This window comes from Lepisma saccharinum, chromosome 2, assembly GCF_977018435.1.
Source record: "Lepisma saccharinum chromosome 2, izLepSacc3.1, whole genome shotgun sequence".
Lineage (NCBI taxonomy): Eukaryota > Metazoa > Arthropoda > Insecta > Zygentoma > Lepismatidae > Lepisma > Lepisma saccharinum.
In genome coordinates, this window is record NC_139230.1 from 41,331,484 (window position 1) to 41,347,484 (window position 16,001).

The window sequence follows — 16,001 nt, forward strand, 5'->3', positions numbered from 1 at the left end:
CTGTTCATAAGGTGGACTTAAAAATATACTCACGCTTAGGATTTGGCTCTAATCAAGGAAGATGTCCTGGTTTGGCATCCTGGGTAGTTGCCCGGCCCTGCTTGTTAGATGTATGCAAAAATTCTTCCTCTTCTTGTTCACTATTATCAGCGGAGAGAGGGAAGAATATTTTACTAAATATTTTGCAAATCGAGAATAATATTGAATATTGTAGATTGGCATTTCTGTTTTTTTAGTGATTTTGTCAGGTTATCTAATGTTGCATTACCTATACCGAATAATATCATTCTTCTTGTGATAGACGGAAAATTCACAGAGATATTTCATTTATATTTTTTACATTTTTTATGGAAACAATTCTCCCATAGCCTCATTTTCAGTGAAAGGTACTCATAACTTGGGTTGCCAATACATTTAGCATCATTATGTATGCAAAAACGGGAGCGAGTATTTGAGAGGGTTGATAAAACACTTCTTTTGGATGCGAGGCTCAAGTGCACACCCATAAAGTCAGACCACGAGACGCCGTTGCCTTATATACAGCCATGCCACACATAGCATCCAGCTCATTCGTCCCACTGGTCCCTGTCTAAACAGATGGACAGAGTTCTTCTCTTCTTCTTTGACCTGAGGTCACTTATCAGGGACACTGTTCCTTCACTGTCCCTTCTGGTAACAAGGAATCTTGTATCGGTTCTTACCTATTATTACTTAAAGCACCAGAATCAACATCCACTGATTTTCACTCACGAAGTTGGTTCTTTTAAAAGCAAGTACACTTTGTCTTCCTCTCTCGCTTTCTTCTTGTTGAAAATATTTGTTGATAAGTCATTTTTGCCTTCCTTTTTCCATGATTAGCCAACCTCTGTGATAGAGTGGTAAGCACAGTGTGCTACAATGCCAGGGGCCTTGGGTTTGAATCCTGGCCTGGGCATGGGTATTCTCTTGTCAGTGTCCCTTCATCAATTTCATCATATCACCTCTCAACCTCATTGTTGCAATTTGCCAAAAGTGGAAGAAAGTGTAAAAGTGTAAAGTGCTCCCCTGTGCTTTGCACCACGCCATGAAGGCATATATGGTTGTGGAGTTAGGACCCCAGGTACCCACTTTATATGATGCTGGGTGGGTGCCAGAGCTGCTTGAACAGGTGGAAAATATCCTGGTTCTTCCATGCCAGGATCAAACCTGGGTCTCTCTCATGGTAATCAGATGTCCTAACGACTGAGCTACCACAGCCCTCAGAAGTGGCAGAAGAGCAACATAAGATAACTTAATTCAATCTATCAATCTTTCCATGATTACACTAACAATGTTCACTCACACATGCACCAAAATAAACAGTATCATTTGAGTTAGAAATTTGAGTTAGAATGTACCTCTAGACTAAGTCTTTGTTAAAATTGTCCACTATAGTTTTTTGGTGTTCCCATTTGTACCTCTTCCTTTTTGACTTTTTTTTTAAAAAAAATGTACACCTCAAGGCTCTGCTGAAATGTTGTACAGATTTATCAGAATTCCCACAAGGCTTCCGCCATCAGTTTTTGTAGTTATGCAAAGCTTACGTTCATCCTGCCTTCCTTGTTATGGAGGAGATAGTTTTAAAGGTTTCCTATAATGATTCTACTTTGCTTTCTAATGTCCGTTCGGAGTGCACACCATCATTACTTCCACCTGGTAATGCACTACACTTGGGACACTGCTCATCAATATCACTCATAATAAATACAAAAACAAATAATCTTTACACAGCACACCAGCAAAGATGAAATCAACCAAACATATGCAACATGGGAAGTGTCAACTGAGCAGTTTACAAGTGGAGGGCCAGGAGAAGAGGAAACTGTGACCTTGACTGGTCTATTTTCATGCGGTTTACTTTGCCTTATTTTCTGATGCATGAAAACTACAGTAAAACATATGCGGAAAAAAAGAAAAGAAAGAAATAATTGAAACTACAGCAAGATGTCACCCATGAACTACCTTCACTTTATAAGAAAGTTGGCAAAACCCACCATGGTTAAATATTTGATAGGAACATTTATATTTTGGGGTGCACATCATTACCTGACGTGCACAATTCATCCATCTTTCTCCTAAACATCATTTAATGATAGGCTATCTGGTTCCTGGGTTTACATAATTGAATTAAAATATCTGGTGCACTCCATATATGTTTTTACATTACATTACAATAACTTATATTATATTTGCTACAAAAATATAATAAAATAAAAAATGCATTTTATTCAAAGTGTTCAAAGGAGTACAAAATGAACACATGGGAAATAGGAACTGAAAAAACTGACTTTGCTTTCAAAGCAACACACACAAGTTAAATGATGGACACCCTCAAGAAAGGTCACTTTGTTTTCCATCTTCCTTATTTCTTTTACTACTTCTTCTTTTATGCCTTCTCGCATATTCTCCTTTATTCTATTTCCAACTCTCTCTTTCTCTCTCTCTCTGCTTTTCTTCAAACACTTCTACTTTACATAATCCACGAGCTTAATCTTATGCGATTTTCAATATACATACACAGTTATATATTATATATAAATATTAAATATTCATAACATAGCATTTTAATTTCAACCCCCTTAGATACATTTCAGCAGGTATCCATGGGCTAAGCAATACTGAAATATACATTTTATTCAAATCAGAGCTGAGCTGCTATGGATTTGAACCAGTACCACATGCAACTAGTACAGGGTGGCTACTCTAGGACCATGCTAAATTTCAAGTATAATTCCTGGTTTACATAGCGAATTTTCCAAAATTTCAAGGGTACAAGCAGATGTTTTCTCTACTTCAATTCGCCTCACACCACCCACACACAAGAATATTAACAATATAAAAGGTTTGCGTGAATCCAATGAATCCAAAATTTCTAATGAAATTAAATTAAATGGTGTATATACTTACAATATTTAATTAAAGTTGTGGATTTTACATTTGCCATTTCACATACTCAGACTTAAACTACAAACACAAGTCACAAATATCACAGGATATACTAATCTACTAAAAATTATTAATTGTATGAGAACTTCAAATTCAAATTTAACTCGTCAACTTCAAGATGTCTTATTTTGCAATAATCTTCCATCTGTCAGATGGATTGTTCTGCAAACAACACTTAACAAAGTAAAAGGATTAAGATAATTCTGTTCTACTTTCCACGCTTTCTCTTCCTTCTTTGATCAAAATAAAAGCTAAACTGTGAAAAATGTACATCAGGGCATTTACAAATATGTATAAATTGAATGGGATATGGATTATAAAACTTGTGATTTTTCATGTATAAGGAAAAAAATTCCCGCAGAATTCACACATAATTTCCACAGCTAATAATTCATGCATAATTCCTGGAATTCAAGGAATTCCTAGTGAGTAGCCACCCTGTACTACAACTCTGATACTATATCAATAGTAAATTTTAATGTATTCATTCTTACATAACAATATATGATATGATATGAATATAAAATCACTAATTTCTTTCATGTGATGAAATTCAACAGAGTACAATAAAATATCCATCATTTTTTTTTTCAGGTTACACAGGATATCACAGTCTATAACAAGTCTTTAAAACTGTAAGATCAACCATATTTTAATATAAATGTTATTGAAGGATAAATTCCAAAAAGCAGGTAAGTCCAAAGAATTACTTTCTTGTAAAAAGTAGACCTAAATATAGATACATGTACATGTTATTTGATTCACATGATTATAGTCTAGAATTTTGAGTTGTATTTTATTATGATTTATTGATTTTGTACCTGCAATGATATCACTCAGCATTGTTTACTTGAGAATTCCACTTTGTAATTCTCTTGAGTTCCAGAAAAATTAAATTTATAGACTTGTCTGAATTAATCCTTCAATTGATATGTATTGTTTTGGATACTTAAACAACATGACCACTAATGTAATAAATGTAATTAATGTAAGCATTATTTACAGATACATGTGATTGAAAAGTTGGTTCCATAAATATCACCAACTAACACTAACATTCAGCATTTACACAAAAATAGACAAGAACACTTTAAGAACTTTCCTTAACTCAAGAAAGATATTGAATATGTCACTATATCTGAACAGTGAATAATCGTGATTCACACATTTCATTTCTTTCTTTCTCTCTTCTTTTGTTTGCTCCAACACAAATCAAAAGGAAACAACAAAAATAAAGCACCAAGTTCTAGGCTACATGAATCACGATAATCAAATAGCATTTATCTATATTTAGGTTGAGGTTCGAGAATACAAAAAGACAAAAAGTAAGAAATAAAATTGGGAGACTCACGTTAATTCACTGATGTACATGTCAGTGTTCAGATATACTAACATATTCAATATGGTGTGAAGACTCACACTATAATTTTCTTTAGATCAATGTAAAAAAAAATTAGAATTAATATATTAATAATAATAATAATATAAAAATATTACAATATTTGTACTTAAATGTGATTTATACATTAATGTTGATCCAGATAAAAAAATAACAACACTCATCTGAAAGACGTAGCACTTGCAGACTCTTCATTTCAAACCCAACCACCAACTGAAATGGCAAAATTACTTGATTATTTGTGTGAAAAAAATTGGGGAAAAAACTTTTATCTTCAGTATTATCTATACCTTATATACTGACAAAAATACAAAATCAAGAACAATGTTGAAACATAGCAGACATAAATATTTTATAGAATTGGGATATCAAGCCTAGATTAAGAAATGTGGATTTCCTTGGAAAGCAATTAAACCTTCATTGGTATACCTGTTCCAGAGTAACACGGTTGGTATATGGTGAGCAGTGGCGTAGCATGGACATTTCGGGTGGGAACGCCAAGTCCGAAGGAAGGGTCGGCCCTTTCTTGCTTAATAACTTACTTATGGTATTAGTCGCCACAGGTATTGTTTATTTGCCTGAAGTCAGCTGGGTTTTCAATAAAACATCATCCATGCATGTTTTAGCTAGACAATTAGATGCCTCACTATGCCACAAATGTTTTGAACTCTGGTGTTTTATACCTTTCTGCATGACGCAAGTCATTAGAAAACCTACCTGAATCACAAGCGCCTTTGAACAACAGCAGACGTCATTGTTGTGATTGATCCAACTACTCATTGATTTGGTTTATTTTACTTCGCTTTTCTACCACTTTTGGTTAATCGCGAATATGAATATGAGTGATGATATTGATGAAGGGACACTGACAAAGAACACCCGTGCTCACGCTGGGATTTGAACCAGGGACCTCTGTCGTCTTGGCGCGCTGTGCAAAGCAGAGTGGATGATCCAAATATCGTACACTCTACTGACGTAACAGTGCCGATTAGTAATTCAGACCACTGTTTATTACATCTTGAGAATGCTGATAAACATTTTAAAATAATTTTGTCCAGAGACCATTCGATGTTAAGAGTTTTCAAATGAATGCTAAACATTTCCATTGACACAATATTAAGCAGTTAGATAATAACGAAAAAATACAATAAAAAAAAAATTAATAGTTTTGCGGGTTAAGTGGTAGAGCAGCAACATGCTGAATTTCTACCACGAGGACTTCACCAACTTACTTCACAAAAACTGTGTTGATCTTTTAGTTTCTAATGCACATCGCTGTTCGTGCGATAAATCATACAATGCAGTGACCATTAAGAAGCAGTATATTTGAGATTGGTAAAGTTACGTCAGTCAATATTGCGTATTGTAGCATCACATAGCACGAGTTGCATGAGAGCGAAGAACCGGGTAGGAATGCTACCGCTGTCGTCTGCTTCACAAGGCAGGAAGGGTCACATGAACCAATCATGGTAGACCTCTTGTACGCCAGCGTAAGAGAGCCCATTACGCTGGAAATGGAAGCTTTAGAATGGAAGCTGTAGAAATGGAAGCTTTCCCTCCATAAAGGCAGCAAGGAATATAGGAGTCCTGTACGCCGAACCTGCTCGGCGTCAGGCTGGGAAAGGCATTGAAAAGAGATGCTAGAACGAGTGTTGAGAGTGGAGCGTTGCAAGCGGATCGCGAAAAATAGCTATTATAATGCCATAAAGGTCAAACATATTTGAAATTAGTCACGTTTTACTTTATAATCACAGCATTTTAGCATTTTTGAAATTTTAAATCTGGGAACGCCGGGCGTACGGGCGTACTATAACCACTATATACTATAACCACTCAATTTAATTCTTTTTTTTGTCATTTTTTCAAATATCTTTATAGATTCATCATATTAAAAATAGTTTAAGCCAGACCCTGTGGCCGAGTGGTTAGCACATCATGCTGTGACGCCAAGGGTCCCAGGTTCGAATCCCACTCGGGCTTGGTTGTTTGTGAATGTCCATTCATCAATTTCATCATTTCCTCACTCATCTCCATCTTCGCAAATTAGCCACGAGGCACAAAACGCGAAGTAAAATAAACTAAATCAATCAATTATGAATAGTTTAAAAATATGTATTGCTTAATATACATCAGTTAGCTATAAGATATTTTTTTTTATTTATCATATAATTAGAAAATTATATTCTTGTATTGCAATATTACTGCTGATTATCTATTATGAGAGACAAATTATCAAGAAACACAACAATTTTTATAATTTTATTTGGAATTTACTTTTGATGTTAACTAATTTGCATAACATTAGTAATCAATTCAATAATTTATTACTTGTTGATGAGAGACATGTATATTCAACTTTGCAGTTTCATCCTTCAAAAATGTTGAGGAAAAAGAACAAGTACAAATAGGCTCATCTTCAAAATAAGGTTGTCCATGTTGCTTTCATTATCACATTTCAATGACTCCTCAGCAACATTATCTTCTGAGCCCTGAGAATCAAACACTCTGCCCAGGTCTTCTTTTTTTCTCATCATTCACTTCAGCAAGCTATGCTCAGAAATGCTGTTGTTCATTTGTAATGAATATCAGGTTTCAAAGTTCATTTAGCCAGATTTAGTTACAGTAATAAGTGTAAAATTACCAAAGAATCAAAACAGAAAACAGTGATACAACACAATTTCTGTGTACACAGAAATATAATATGTGTGCATAAAATGGTTACGCAGTTGGTATATGTGTGAGCGTGGTGCTCACAAAACACGGACTGTCATTATTATCAAAATGATAGACTGAGAGTAATGTCACAACCTATAACTGGTATCATCTGGCCACGGATGTTGCAAATGACAGCTACAGAAGACCAGAAAGTATTATCATTATCTGGGACTGAAAACTTACAATTATATCCTAGGATGAGTGCTGCACTCACACATATACCAATGGAGGGTTAATGGAGGTCTTGATGTATGACCCAATAGTAATACTTATAATATGAAAAACACTCTGGGTTCTACATATTCAGAATTTAATATATGTGTACAGACAATTCGGCATTGATATCATTAGCACAAGTTTATATCCTGAAAGTTACTTCTTTCACATTTTATTGTTGAAGAATGCTGTCAAGGACACACAGGATCCTTTAAAAATTATAAGAAACTCCTTGCAAGAACCCTAGAGAGAAGAAACTACAAGATGGTCCAAAAGTATGGAGATACCCGAATAAAAGTTTACTGTTCCACAAAACTAACACTGTAGGTTTGTAATAGGGGTGGGGGGAAATAATAGGGCATATGACAATGACAGCCACCATCTTGAATTCAACTTCAAAATTTTAAATGGTAAGGGGGTGATATGACATAACAAATCAGGCTACGTACCTTTAACCAGTAAAAAGTTATGAATGAATTCTTGAACCAATTTGCTCCTTTTTAAGGTTTCAGAAAAAAAAGCATTAAAACAGCTCTAATGTGTTAGTAATGCATTGAGATCATACTAACGTCTAGGGAGAGAATTTCACGTGCCATTGTGTATATATATATACCGCATGATGCACCTAAAAGTACCACCTGAAATAGCGAAGAAACCAGAAACAGTAGCGATGTGAGGTTTGCAGGAAACAATAATATCAAATGGGGCTCGTAAATCTGAGGTATGGGGTGGGTTGAAAAATATTGACAAATGGGGCATCTGGAGCAAAGTCATATTTTTTTAAATGGAACGATATACAATAACATGCATAATATAAAAGAGCACACGCAGAGAAACACAACACCGTTGGTCTCATGCATCTACTGCACAGGCTATATTGTATGCAGATGACACAAACATTATATTAACAGATCACTGTGAGCATGCCTTAAAAAATAAAGTAAACAACACATTGCTAAAGCTTGATAGCTGGTTTCAAGGAAATAACTTAATTCTAAATACAAGCAAAACAAATTACATAAATTTTACTGCCTCTCAAACAAAGAAACACTTAAATATTAATGTTACGTCCCAAAATACAGACTTAATGCACGCAAAAGAATCTACATTTTTGGGTATTGTTTTAGATGAACACTTGAAATTTTCAAACCACATCAACATGCTTCAACGAAAATTAAGTAAAGTCTGCTTTGCACTGCGTGTAATGGTAAATATTACCAGCTTTTGGTCTGTCAGAAGTCTGTATCTAGCAAACTTTGAATCAGTAATAAGGTATGGAATCATGAGCTGGGGAAACAAGGCACATAGCTCCATACTGTTTAAATTACAAAAAAGAGCACTTCGAATTTTCGCAGGGGTCAATGGGAAATATTCATGCAGAAATCTCTTCCGTAACTTCCGCTTACTGACATTACCCTGCTTGTATATCTATGAATGTCTGGTATACATCAAACAAAATATTAGTACTTTCAAAACCAATGAAGATATCCATAGCCTGAACACGAGAAATAAAGATAAAATTCGAATGAAGACATGCCGTCTTACTCTCTGCAAGAAGGGACCTAAAAACTCAGCAGTTGCCCTGTATAACAAGTTGCCCAGAGAGTTAAGACACGAACCCAAAGTGGAAAAGTTTAAAAACAAAATCAAAACCATGCTAATTAAACATTCATTTTACAGCATACAAGAATATACAGAGGCAACACTCATCTTTTGAAGGTCTTGTGTATCTGTAACCAGAACAAATCTTAAAAGGTATGGTTAGGTTAGTTACCATACGTGCAGAGCTTGTTGTTGCACATCAAACTGAAATTTTTCAAGTATAATATTTTATATGCAATGTATCTTATGTTAAATTTACTAAACTTTATTATCATGTATTTCTAATTGACATGTCCTATAATTCTATGTGTAACCAGAATAAATGTTAAAAGGTATGGTTAGTTACCATACATGCAGGGCTTGATGTTGCACATCAAACTGAAATTGTATAGTATAATATCTTGATATGCAAGGGTTATAATACACCAACATATATGCGTGTATCTTATGTTAAAATTACCAAATGTTATTATCATGTACTTCTACTTGACATGTCCTATACTACAGATGTACCTATTTGTACAAAATTGTAGTCCTTGGATGCAAATAAATCATATCATATCATATCATATCAGGAACGAAGATATGGCCATGTGAAAATATGTAAACAAACTAACAAGTGGCCCACTTGACCGTCAGTACCACGGCATGTAAGACTTCTCAGGTGCCTGACAGAACTGCCTTTACGCAGAGCAAGTTTTGATAGCAGGTCCACGAGATCGTGTTAGTTCATAGCAAGCAGTCGTAGTGGTAAGAGCGAAGATTATGGTGTTCACAAACATAGAAAAAGCGGACATGATCCTGATTTATGGGGAATGCCGAAAGAATGTCTCACAAGCCTACCGTGTGTACGCAGAGAGATATCCGGACAGACGACAGCCATCTCGATGTCTGTTTGGTAAGTTATTTATTAAATTAAGAGACACCGGAAGTGTAACACCATGAGCACGTGCGCGGAACAAGCCAACTACAGGTGAGGCAGGTGCAACAAATGTTCTTGCCGCTGTTGCTGTGAATCCGCACGTTAGCTCCCTTGAAATTGCCAGGGATGCTGGGATGAGTCATCAAAGTGCATTGCGCATTCTGCACACACACAAGTTTCACCCATATCATATCTCCCTCCATCAGGAACTTCATGGGAATGATTTTGTGGACCGTGTTCTGTTTTGCACATGGATGTTACGACATGACACACCAGATTTGTCTCGTATCGTTGTCACTGACGAGGCAACTATTACCAATCATGGAAATGTCAACCTAAGGAACATGCACTATTGGTCGGTGACAAATCCACATTGGCTTCGCCAAGTGGAACGCCAGCGCCCATGGAGTGTGAACGTGTGGTGTGGTATAGTGGGTGAACATCTCATTGGCCCTTTTTTTATACAAGGGACACTGAATGCTGACCGATAAATACAGTTTTTACAACATGAACTGCCTGTACTATTGGAGGACATACCACTTCAGACAAGGAGGGAAATGTGGTACCAACATGACGGGTGTCCAGCTCACAGTGCAAGATGTGCTACAGCATGTGTGGAAAATACATTTCCAAATTGTTGGATTGGACATGGAGGGCCTGTCAAATGGCCGGCTAGTTCCCCAGATTTGACACCGTTAGACTTTTTCCTGAGGGGAAAGCTGAAGGACATTGTCTACCGGGATGTGCCAACAACTCCAGAGGATATGCAACACCGCATTACTGCAGCCTGTAGGGACATTCCCTACGAGATGCTACATTCTGTGCAACGATCTTTGCGTGGGCGCCTTGTTGCCTGTATCGCAGCTGACGGCCACCACTTTGAACACACACTTTGACAGGTTTTCGCTTCTTACGCAGTGGTTCTTCGACATACTGTCATGGTCATTTTCATTATGCTGTAACACTGTCAAATACATGGTGCTGACGATGTCTACTGTATTTTTTCTTTCTTTAACACGATCTGTCTTCATCTTGTCCAATGGCTTCCGACATCTCATACTTGTACATGCCGTGGTACTGACAGTCAAGTGGGCCACTTGTTAGTTTGTTTACATATTTTCACATGGCCATATCTTCGTTCCTATGTGCAGTAGATGCAGGAGACCAACGGCATTGTGTTTCTCTGCGTGTGCTCTTTTATATTATGCATGTTATTGTATATCGTTCCATTTAAAAAAATATGACTTTGCTCCAGATGCACCATTTGTCAATATTTTTCGACCCACCCCATACCTCAGATTTACGAGCCCCATTTGATATTATTGTTTCCCGCAAACCTCACATCGCTACTGTTTCTGGTTTCTTCGCTATTTCAGGTGGTACTTTTAGGTGCCTCACGCGGTATATTTAAAATCAGTAGTGGTGCCTCCATGGAACAGACTGAACAGGCTGTTCTTTCCTACTTATCGCCCATTTGATCTATTAAATTATCTATATTAACATAATATAAACACTTCTTTCTCCCGAAATCAACGTTTCCAAAACGTTTGTTTACTTCACCTACCCTCGTCACATACAGCCTCATCTTTCCACCCTCTATGGCCTGGCACCAAGTATTTCCGACCACGCATGAAGGTAAACAATCCCCATGGTCTCACAGAAGCTGAACTTCCTAGCTGTTTCCTCCAAGAGATATAGCGGATTTGCTTTTCTTCGAGTTTTTGCTATGTGCTGTCATGGTGATACTTTTGAGTGTAGTAAGTCTATAATTTCCTAATCTCATTACAAACTTCTGTATGACATTCATAACATACTGGAAATATCTTCTACAGTCTAAGCGTCTGCTAAATGCCTTAAGTTACCTTGGTTAAAAGCTGCGAAATAGCTTCCAAGGGAACAGCTCCAGTCCACCTGTTCCACCAGCCCCAAGACCAAAGTTTCAATGCATGCAGGGGCAGGACAAGAAAGCGAATGTTGCAAGTGTTGTATGATCAACCAGCTGAAGACGAAAGCTTTTAGTTCATTGAACTTTGCAAAAAAGACAGCAAACCAACACCTATCCTAACTGAATTAAAAACTAAAATGAAATCATACATAAGGCATTTTCAAACGAGTTATTACAACTCTGTAAAACGATAAACTGCATATTCCTCCAGTGGCAAATTATATTGTTGTCCTTGTTTGTTCCTGAAAGGGAGTTTGGAACAGTTCGGGTTTTGTCACATTAACCCAGATAAGCCTCTTGTCCTATATAAAGGACACCGTGCCTTTTCTTACGTAGCCACCTGTGGAAACAGTTTCCGCCTTTACGGATAGATGGCATGATAGTTACCTTTTCACGAAGGTCTCTTCTTTGTGTTTGCAATTTATTTGCGTCATTCTTTGTTGTTGTGTGGAGTCCTGGCATTATTGAAGTCACGTGTAAGTTGAGCGGTGATGGAAGACAGCAGTTTTGGATTTGAAAGGTAATAATTTCAATGAATTTTTATATTTTAAGTACTTTTAAGTGTGTTATTGTACTGAGGAAGGTACAAACCTATGAAAAATGACACATTGCATGTGGCAGTGCTTTGTTGCCACTTTCTTAGTACGTTAGTACAGCAGTGTCCTACATGTAGGTCACCAGGCCTATAGGGAAGCCCCGTGTCATGCATAATAGTAATGTACGGTTCAATATTTTCAGGGGTCTCTCCCTAAACTAAGTTCTGGAGTTGCTGAATGACGATGAGGACAGTTTTGTCAAAGAACCATCTTTTGATATTACACTATTTCCTCCAGATAATGCATGTGATGACGTAACAGATGAAGACACCGGAGAGGAAGAATCACCTGTAATTGACAATATGCCAGGGAGTCAGTTGCGTGCAGAAGCAGAAATAGACATTGGGCACTCTTCATCTCAATGTGATCAGTCGGACTCTACACATCACACTGGACAGAAGAAACGAAAGAAGAGCACGTGCAGTGCAAGATGGATGCAATCTGATTTAGAAGTACCTGCTGTGGAATGGATGGCAAAAAGCACTGCTTCAAATTCACTCTCACCAGTAGAGTATTTTGAACTCTTTTTCGATGATCACGTTTTCGAGCTTCTGGTGAAATACTCTAATCAATATGCTGCAAAGAAAAATCTTCTTGGTGATATTACAGATAAGGAAATGAAGTGTTTCATTGGTGTCCTGCTTCTTAGTGGGTATGTCGATGTTCCTCAGGTTCGCATGTTTTGGGAAAAGAACAAAGATACGCAAAACGTGTTAGTTGGAAATGCATTATCTCGTGACAGATTCAAGTTTATAATGTCAAATTTTCATGTGTGCGACAATGATAACTTGCATAAGAATGATAAATTTGCAAAAGTGAGACCACTCATTGACGAGCTCAACAAGCGATTCTTCGATCACGCACCTCATGAAGAGTATCACTGTGTAGATGAGGCGATGGTTCCACATTTTGGTAAGCATGGATGCAAACAGTTTATAAAAGGAAAGCCCATCAGATATGGCTTTAAAATATGGACCGGTGCAACAAGGAAGGGATATGTTGTGTGGATGAGTCCCTATCAAGGTGCAAAGTACAGAGTTGAAGGTCAGAAGAACAATAATCTAGGCAAAAGCGTTGTCTTGCTGTATGCAGATGTGCTTCACAAATTTGGAAATTTTCCCTTTCAGCTCTATTTCGACAATTATTTTACATCCATTGAGTTGCTTGAAGAACTGCAAGCAAGAGATATTAGGGCTACAGGGACTCTTAGGAATGATCGAATACGTGACGCCCCATTGCAATCAGCAAAGGAGTTCAAGAAAACTGCCAGAGGTACTGTTGACTTCGTAAAACATGAAGACGAAGGAATACTGATTGCAAGGTGGAATGATAATAATGTGGTAACAATGGCTTCAAATTATTCCTCTGTACATCCGCTGCACAATGTAAGTCGCTATTCTCAGAAAGAAAAGAAGCGTGTGATTGTAAAGCAACCACACCTTATCCACACATACAATAAGTACATGGGAGGTGTGGATCGCGTGGACCAAAATATTGCTCTTTATAGAACCTCAGTAAGAGGGAAGAAATGGTATTTCAGCCTTCTCTCACATTTCCTTGACATGTCAGTACAAAATGCATGGCAATTGCATAGACATGATAACGGAAAACTGGACCACCTCACTTTCCGGAGAAGAATTGCCTGCTATATGTTGCAAGGAACTAAACGTACAGCAAAATCGCAGGGAAGGCCATCACAGAGACTAAATATAGATACACGATATGACCGTCTTGATCACTGGGTTGTTCAACAGGATAAGCAAACCAGAGGCAGACAGTGTCATGCCAAAACTACTACCCGATGCATGAAATGTGATATAGGACTGCACGTGAAATGCTTTGTGCTCTACCATACAAAATAAGTCCTATGTAGCAATAAGCCTAAATTCAAAACCACAAATGTCTGTATATTTACTAATTTGTAGAACGAAATGTATCAATCAGAGTGTATAAATACAAATGTGCATATCTTACATTTTTCACTTATATTCCAAACAGTGATTGTAATATGTCTACTGTAGTAAATAAGTATTGTGCAACCTATAGTGCCTGGTGACCATTACTTTCATGATTAACTTTATAGAAACATTCACCTCCTTTGAGCCTGACGTTCTATATATAGGACATAGGATATAGCAACATTCACCTCCTTTTGAGCCTGACGTCCTATATATAGGACATAGCATAACTTGCAGCATGATATATGTATTGCAGCATAATTCATAAAAATGTGTTCATTGACATCCAAACGTTACAATGACATCTAATTTTGAGCAAAAACTATTTTTTTTTTCACCGGCTTATCTGGGTTAACAACTTCTACAAATCTAGTGTACGTCATGAAAAAAGTCAGCCATCTGTATGCCATTATTGCATTGAGAACGTTTGAATTGGAAAAATACTAAACTCTATGAAAAAAAAACATAAACTTAATCTACGAATAAACAGATGAAACAAGTTTCGACATAATATTTTTTTCCTCTGATCACTCATAAATTGCTTTTATTAAATCTTTCTTTGTTGCGTGTCAACAATTTTGATTTTAATGTTTTCTATCATTTTTGTTTTAAAATTTTTACTTTCACATAATTTCAATGTGACTCACTTCTGACAATTTGTAATATATGTATCCAAAATTTAGTTTGGCTCAATTCAATAAGGGTTGAATTTTACTTGGTCTACTGTATTATATTAAGTCACCGAAGGGGGGGTGGCAAGTGTAGATGACCTGTTCCTCTGCTTGATTTAGTAGCACCACATGTCACTGTTTAAAATATTTAATTTAAGGTGTGGATTTTACATTTGAGATGTCACATACTCAGACTCGAAATACATCTACAAACGCAAGTTACAAATGTTACGGGATATGCTAATCTACAAATAACTGTTAATTGTATACGAATTTCAACTCAAATTTAAGTAATCAACTTAAAGATATCTTATCTTGCAATAATCTTCCATCTGTCAGATAGATTTTTCTGCAAAGGACACTAAAAAAGTAAACAGATTGAGAGAATTCTGTGATATTTTCCATGCAGATTTATTTTCCTTCTTCAATCAAAATAAAAGCTAAACTGTGAAAAACGTGCCTCAGGCCATTTATAAATATGTATAAATGCAATGGGATTTGAATTAATAAAGTTGCAATTTTTCACAGCTGGGGAGAAAAATTCAAGCAGAATTCATACACAATTCCAGAACCAAAAATTCACGCATAATTCTCGCAATTCAAGGAATTCCCAGTGAGTAGCCACCCTGTGTAATGAGATAAAGAAAACATTTCTTCGTAATGGTTTAGCTGACTATTGTATTGAAAGAAAAGAAGGAAAGAGAAGCTTCAAAATGTGGTGTTTAAAATAAGTTGAAAATATAATGGGTCAATAAGGTAATAAAGAAGTACTACTGTGAAAAATGAATATAAAAATAAAGCATGCAAAATAATACAGATAAAGAAATCATTTTTTGACATCACCACACCTGCCATTATTAATAGTTTAGTTAGTATTGTAGAATAGACATGAATACAGATTTGCATTCGTACATAACATGAGCTATGTAGTCAGGTATTTTGTATCATTATAATTGAAGTATTTTATTATTATTTATTGTGAGTAGTTTTTTACTTACATTGATAATGTGCCT

The 16,001-nt window shown here is 36.4% G+C and overlaps 1 protein-coding gene across 1 annotated transcript in view; it reads right to left on the reverse strand.

Annotated features, from left to right (window-relative positions):
* Nucleotides 1-4,471: 4,471 nt before the first annotated feature.
* LOC145984415 (uncharacterized) overlaps nt 4,472-16,001 on the reverse strand; it is a 53,078-nt gene continuing 41,548 nt past the window's right edge. The window contains exon 6 of the mRNA XM_083118079.1: nt 4,472-4,576. The gene's annotated coding sequence lies outside the window, so the exon portion shown is untranslated. The remainder of the gene's footprint in view (nt 4,577-16,001) is intronic.